Source organism: Mus caroli, chromosome 6 (genome assembly GCF_900094665.2).
Source record: "Mus caroli chromosome 6, CAROLI_EIJ_v1.1, whole genome shotgun sequence".
NCBI lineage: Eukaryota > Metazoa > Chordata > Mammalia > Rodentia > Muridae > Mus > Mus caroli.
In genome coordinates, this window is record NC_034575.1 from 109,032,392 (window position 1) to 109,039,728 (window position 7,337).

Here is a 7,337-nt window from a genome sequence, read left to right on the forward strand (position 1 = left end):
GAACCCCATGGGCTCTGCCTGGCCATCCCCAGGTTTCTCTGTCTACAAGGCCTGCCTTGGGCCTGGATGCTCTTGCCTGGCTTTCTTGCCCTTCCTACTGTCCCCCTGCTCCCAGCCCCACATGATCCTAGGAGCCTTCACATCTACCCTGTCACTCTCCTGGGCCCCAGGCCTGCATCATACCTCAGTCACTTCCACCACTGAGACCTTTTCTCAGATGTACACTCCTCTCTGACAACTTGCTACCTCTCAGCTTATTAGCCCATTTTGCGTCCTTCAAAAAAGGACACAAAATATCACATTTGGAAGCTGTACTTTGCACTTGGTTTTTACTGTCTGCTGTAGAGCCAGCACTAAGAGGATGGGGATCATGTCTGATCCATTCTTGAGGGTAGCCAGGATGTGTGAGCAAATGCAGAAGATGCTCAGACAGACAAGTGACCAGGCGGCAGAGCCTGGGCTTTGAATATCCCTGATGCAAGAGAAGATGATGTATCTTCACAGACTGAAGAAAGTCTGCCGGGTGGTTGCCAACTATGGGCATAGGAAGCCTTGTGACACATTGGGGGTCCTGTCACCTCCTCCTACTGTAGATGGTCCATTAGAAGCCATCTAGCCCCTTTCTTACCTGTACCCACCTGAAACTGCTGGGTTTGGATGCTTATTTATCTGTTCTGACTTATCACTTGCCTGGCATTTAAGAGATTGCATTAAACAGCTATGTGAGCAATTATAGAATGTTTGGAAATGATACGGTTAGTCCCCAAGCGCTTGGACAAGAAACCAAAGTTCATGAGAGTGATGCCGGGGACAGGAGAGAGGGTACAAGTGAAACCCACTCTGATGTAAATTCAGGTGCCGTGACTCCGCTAGGCAGAGGATGTGCTCATGGAGTAGAAGTTAGGTCTGAGGCAGGAGGATGAGCATCGTCGGCAGCTGTGGATGCACAGGGCAAAACCCCCAAAGTTTATATATTACATATGGACACAGTGAAGCAAAACCAGGGGCCCAGAGGAAGGTCTGTGGAGTACAGAAGAGGCATGGTCTCTACCGGGGGACCCTGAAAGACCTTCCATCCACGCTGGCTTTGCCTGGGGACATCCTGATCCTGAAAGTGGCCCGGTTCTCCAGTGAGCATAGATCAGGCACATGGCATGACCATTCAGTCAACATGTATGGACACCTGGTGTGTCCTAGCCACTCTGCCCAGCACTTTAGAGGAACACCCTTGTCCGACTATTACAAGATGGCCCCCAATTGTCCCCACATTACAAATGAAGGAAACAAGACCCAGAGAGGCAGCCTCAGTGGCCAAACCAACACTCTGAACCCAGACCTGAGTTCAGACCCCACCTATGCCCTTGCCACCCTGCTGGATAGCATTGACCCCTTGAAACTCTCAGTGCATGTCACAGCAAGCCAGGTTGAGCTCCACCTCTGAAGCTTCATGTCAGTCCAGCTGGTAGAAAAGGAGCTGGGGGCAGCTGTCTGTCCTCCCTAGGCAGAGGACGTGTTGGATCTGCATGGATCACCAACAGCAGGAAGGACAAGAACAGACCCAGGACTGCAACCAGGCCAGTCAGATGACAGACACGAAGCTGACTTGCACTCTCTACGGCACCCCAATCCAATGCCAAAGAGATTCTGTAAATTTCCAAAACCCACCAAGTGCTAAATAACTGATACATGTATACCCAACAGGGTGGCAGAGGAAGGTGGCTGCTCTCAAATACACTAAGTTCCTGCTCAGTAGAGCCTCTGCCAGCACCCTCTACCCATGCAGGTGCACACACGCAGACACACACTTAGCTTCTTTCTTCCCACACTGCACTCCCCTCTCCAAAGACACCAGTCTTTGACTCACCCCTACACATCTTCTGGTTACATCAGAGGCGCCAGGAGCTGCACAGTGGAGCCCATGTCTTGCCGGCTCTAGGGACTGTGTGACCAAGTTCAGCTCTGGAAAGGGGGAGAAATGGTCATGGTTAGAACTGCTGGGTGAGGATGGAAGCGTGTTCTTGAGAGCAGGTTGCTCCTCCCCCATTGGCTGGCCCAGACACATAGATCTCAGGCCATCTGCTCCTTAAGGCTGCCTCGTGGGCCTCTCCCCTCCCAGGTTCTAAGCTCATCTCAGGGAAGCAAGAGCACCAGTCGGCAGTAATTGAGGGACATCACCCCATCTGTGGCTGCCTGGGCTGTGAGGGGGGATGTGTTGGAATGGTCATGGTATGCACTCTGAGGAAAAGAGAGAGAGAGAGAGAGAGAGAGAGAGAGAGAGAGAGAGAGAGAGAGAGAGACCTTCCCTGCACAAAGAGTCCAACCTCTCAGAGTTCCTGCTTCTCGACTACCCACCCACCCATCCATCCAGCCACATATCTGTCATCTCTCTATTAATTTCTTTGCCACTTTTTATTTTGAAATAGTTATATCACTTCAGAGGAGGCTGCAAAGAAATGCACAGAGTGGCCCTGTGCCCTTCCCACATCTGTAGCACATCTTGTGTAACCAAGCTTATCCTCAAAACCAGGCAAGTGACCTTAGACGTGTTTGTCTTAAAGCCCATCCAAATGTGCACACATTCACAGGAGCTGCACACATGTGCACACACTCACAGGAGCTGCACACATGTGCACACACTCACAGGAGCTGCACACATGTGTACACATTCACAGGAACTACACACATGTGCACACACTCACAGGAGCTGCACACATGAGCATGCTCTTGTGAGTGGCTCCATGTTATCATCACCACAGTCAAGACACAAAACTGTCCCACACCACAAGGCCTCCTTCACTCCCTCTCCACCTCATCCTGCTCTCTGGCTGCAGAACAGTCTTCATCAGTGACATGAGAGACAGAAAGCCAGGTGCTAGGTGAACTTCCTAAAACTAGCTTTTTGTGTTTTCCTTAGGATAATTTTCTGGAGACTGATCTAGACTTTCTTTGTGTGTGTGTGTGTGTGTGTGTGTGTGTGTGTGTGTACAGAGATCAGAGGAGGATGTCAGGCTGTATTATTTTCTTGCTTATTTCCTTGTGACCAAGTCTCTCACTGAACCTGAAGCTAGGCTGGCACGCCCAACATTCATCCCTTCTAGGGGCCGAGGCTACAAGTATGCATGTGACTTTGCTCATTTTTTTCTTAAAAAGATATAGAGGATTTGAACTCAGGTCCTCATGCTTGCACAATAACCACTGAGCCAACCCTCCCTGACCTCCTTGCTCTATTGTCTAGGTTTTGCATGATTCAGTGATCGACTGTGAATGGATGGGCACAGTGTAACCATTTAGTGATCAAGGTTATTCAGGTTATTATACAATGTTGGAGAAGCTAGTATGAATAACAGGCTGCGATGAATGGTTGTGTCAGTGTTGTTTGGGGTCTGGGTCAATACAAGTTTCCATTTATTTGTAATGAATGGCCTGATGAAGTATGATTGGTGGATCAGATGGTAGAGGCACAGTGTTGAATGCGATCCTTACGCCGTCCTACAGAGTGGTTGTCCTGTGTCACATTCCTGAGAGGACATCTGAGTCTTTTGGTGTTCTCATCAGGGCCTGCCATTCTGATGGAGCTGGCTGCTGCTACCTGTGGTTTACCATCTGCAGTTCCCTAGTGGCCAGCCATGCTGGGAGCCTTCTCAGGTGCACTTTGCTGACTGTACAGCATCTTCAGAGGGATCTCTCCATGCATTTTGCTCAGTATCTAATTGACTTGATTGATTTTTTAAAAAAAATATTTATTTTATGTTGAATGTCATTTGGAGGTCATAGGGCAACTTGAGGGAGGCATCAGGGTCCTGAGTCAAACTCAGGTCCCTCAGACTTGGTACCTTTCCCTGCTGAGCCATTCACTGGCCCTGATTTTCTTTTAAACTAAGTGTCCGTGTATATGTGAGGTATTAATACTTCATCGCCCCATTAGTGGATATCATTTCTCTTCCACTTCTTTCAATATTGTCTAAATTTCATTTTCAGTAGCTTATTTGCTGCTTAGAGTAGATTGCTATGGATTCATACTGCTTGGGATTTGTTGAGCTTCTTGGCTCTTCAGAGGGGTGTGTGTGTGTGTGTGTGTGTGTGTGTGTGTGTGTGTATCAATTTGGGGGAATTTTCAGTCTTTATTTATTCATATACTAATACTTTTCAGCCTCCGTCTCTTTCTCTTTCTCCACAAGTCTGGTGACAGGAGCCTTGTTGATAATCCCATAGGACCCTAAAGCTCCGTTGACACGTTTTTTTCCTGACATTTTCTCTTTGTTATTTCGATCAGGTAGTTTCCATTATTCTATATTTGGTTTAATGAGTCTTTCTTCAGTCCTCTCTTGTCTGCTATCAAGCACTGAGAGTGGGTCTTTTTATTTTATTTTATTTTAATTTTCTGGAGTGCTTTTCTGTTCTAAAATTTCCATTTGATTTCTCTATTCTTTTTTGATTTGTTAAAAGTCTGATTCTAGTGTAGTCAGAGCAGTTCCCCGAAGTATGCTTTTACTGGCTACTGTGAAATCCTTGTTAGCTGGTTCTTGTATCTCTTGCCATCTGGGTTGGCATTTGTCAATGGCTCTTTTCCACTGAGCCAGACTTCTTCCTGGTGCTTCAGATATGAGTGAACTTCCCTGGAAACCTATCACATCACGAGACTCATTCATACCCTCTATTTCCTCTGCCCTACTCAGGCAGATGCAGGGGAATGCTTGCTTGCTAATTTCCCATAGGGACCCACACCCACCTTTTCAGGTCAGCTTCTGCTGGTGGGGGGTTCCTTGCTGTTGCTGAGAAGGGATAGGAATCCCTCTAGTTGGAGGGTCTGGGGTCCTTACCCCATGGGCCTTCCGCATTATACCCTGCTGATGGTGGAGGTTCCGTCTCCCATTCCATGTTTCTTGGTGACTGGCTGGGACAGTCGCCAGCATCTGGAGTATGCCTTTGACCCTTGCATTCTCCACGGCAGTGGCTCTCAACCTTCCTAATGCTGTGACCCTTTAACCGTTCTTCATGTTGTGGTGACCCCCAACCATAAAATGATTTTTGTTGCTACTTCATAACTGTATTTTTGCAGTTATGAATCGTAATGCGAAATCTGTGTTTTCTGATAGTCTAAAGTGACCCCCTGTGAAAGTCATTTGACTCCCAAAAGGGTCACAGCCCACAGATTGAAGAAGGCTGCTCTAGGGTGGGGACTGTTGGGTATGACTATTGTCAAGGCCTCAGTTCTAGTTTCTTCAGTTTGACTCTGGGATAAATTTTGTCATGGAAAGACCCAGAGTTTCCACTGTGGGATCCTGGGGCCTCTTCCCACCCTGGGCCAGCTTGTGTTCCCCCTTCATGTGTCTGTCTTCTAGTTGTTCTGGATGTGTCGGGGACTTTCAGCTGTCCTTACAGAAGAGATTCTGGCTAGTGATTCCACTCAAGCCTGGAAGTAGAAGCCACCAAACATGTGTTTTCCTCTGCCTAAAGTTTTCTAGAATTCTCTTCATGTTCCATTTGTGTTTTCCCCTTTAGTCTGGGTTGGTCTAGAACTCTCGATGTAGCAGAGGCTGGCCTTGAACTCATGGCAGTCCATCTGCCTCAGCCTCCCAGAGCTGAGATCACAGGCATGTGCTACCATACTTCAGCTCATCTTCCAGGAATGCCTGCTATTGTCAGTGTCTCCTGACTTCTCATCTATCTCAGGAGAGACCTTCTTTTCAGTCAGGTGACAAGGGAAACTGGAGCCTCTGGGGTGTTTTCCCATTTAGAGTTGTTGACAGGATGCTTGTTAGCTGGAGTCAACCTATGAAGTTGAAGACTTGGTGAATTCTAGAAACCCAGATTGGAATTGTTCTCAGGGTCTCAAGGCCCAGCTCTACTAGGTCTCTGTAGGGAACATGGAGATCTGGCCAGTGCTGACCTCACCAATGGTGTGACTCAAGATGTGATTGCTCCCTGGGCCTTTCCAGCTGTGCCAGCTGCTGAGCCTGCCCCTTCAGCACTGGCCCTTGTCCTTGCTCTCCTCCCCTCCACATCTCTGAACCGCAGAAGTTCCCACCATTCTTTACCTACCACCAACTGTCTGCTAACAGTTCCTGTGCTAGCATCTGGATCCTTAAAGTCATGCTGCTGGGGTGGGGTGGGATGAGATCTTTAAGAGGTGTGGCCTAGAGGGAGGTGGGCAGGTCATTAGGATGCTGCCCTCAAAGTAACATCGAGAGATCTTGTGGGAACCTAGTTGTTCTCATTGGAGTGAAGTGTTGACAGAGTAAGATGAGCTCTCTTATCTGGCTTCCTCCCCCACACCTTGTACAGTGAAGCCACCCATGAAGGCCTCAAAACTGTGAGCTGAACAGACTCTTCCTTATATCTATGACAAAACCAATCCCATGCCCAGGTCATGCAGTTTCCTACTGGCTGCATGCCGACCATGTGACTTCAGCCTTATACATCTCTAGGCTTCTGTACCCAAAGTCTGCTCTATGTTTTCTTTAATGTTTCCTAAGTCTATGTGATACTTAAAATTTCATGATCAACTTGACTAGATTTATAGTCACCTAGGGCTACAACTCCAGGGTCATCTGTAGTACCTTCTCACAAACGTTTAATAGAAGAAAAAGCAAGACCCCATTCTGAATGTGGATGGCACCATCACATGGGCTGGGGTCCCAAACCGAGTACAAAGGAGAAAGTGAGCTGAGTGCCAGGGCCCATTTCTCTGCTTTCCACACTCCTGCCACTCTGACTTCTCCACCAGGGTGGACTGTATCCCTCAACTATGAGCCATCTTTAGTTGCCTTCATCGGGTATTCTGTGACAGCAACAGAAAGGTACCTTCCTAAGCTTTTTGGAGGTCTCAGACAAAACAGTTCCCATAGTGACACAAACACACCATGAACCATTTTCACCGACAATAGCTGAACAGCAATGTTGAGTGAAGATCCTGGACCATGGTGGGCAGTGTGTATTAGGCTCACCCTATTCTCCCCTGCTACATGCCTGTGATCAGGAGTGTCCTGGATGTAGTGGTGAGAATGGTTGGTTTAATGCACTTTCCACACCTGAGTACACAGAGTGGGTGTATGCTACTTGCCTCTGGATGCTGATGGAGGAAAAGCGTATGTTCAGTCCTTCACAATGCTGGCTGATGTAGCGGCTGTTTTCATGGAAGGCCATTTGAACATACATGATTGGCAAATGATGGTTATTTAACTTGGGTGTTTGGCAGGCAGTTTCTCCAAAGTGTACTGGGTGTGCCCATCTCTCCAAGGAAAGCAATGGGCAGCACTTGTTGCCAAAGATAAGAATCTGAATTCTTTTTTTTTAAATATTTATTTATTATATGTAAGTACACTGTAGCTGTCTTC

The 7,337-nt window shown here is 47.7% G+C and overlaps 1 protein-coding gene across 13 annotated transcripts in view; it reads right to left on the minus strand.

Annotated features, from left to right (window-relative positions):
• The window catches only part of Atp2b2 (ATPase plasma membrane Ca2+ transporting 2), a 301,832-nt gene that overhangs the window by 179,020 nt on the left and 115,475 nt on the right, over positions 1-7,337 (minus strand). For all 13 annotated transcript variants that reach the window (XM_029478501.1, XM_029478498.1, XM_029478497.1 and 10 more), the window contains one exon: positions 1,865-1,959. The gene's annotated coding sequence lies outside the window, so the exon portion shown is untranslated. The remainder of the gene's footprint in view (positions 1-1,864; positions 1,960-7,337) is intronic.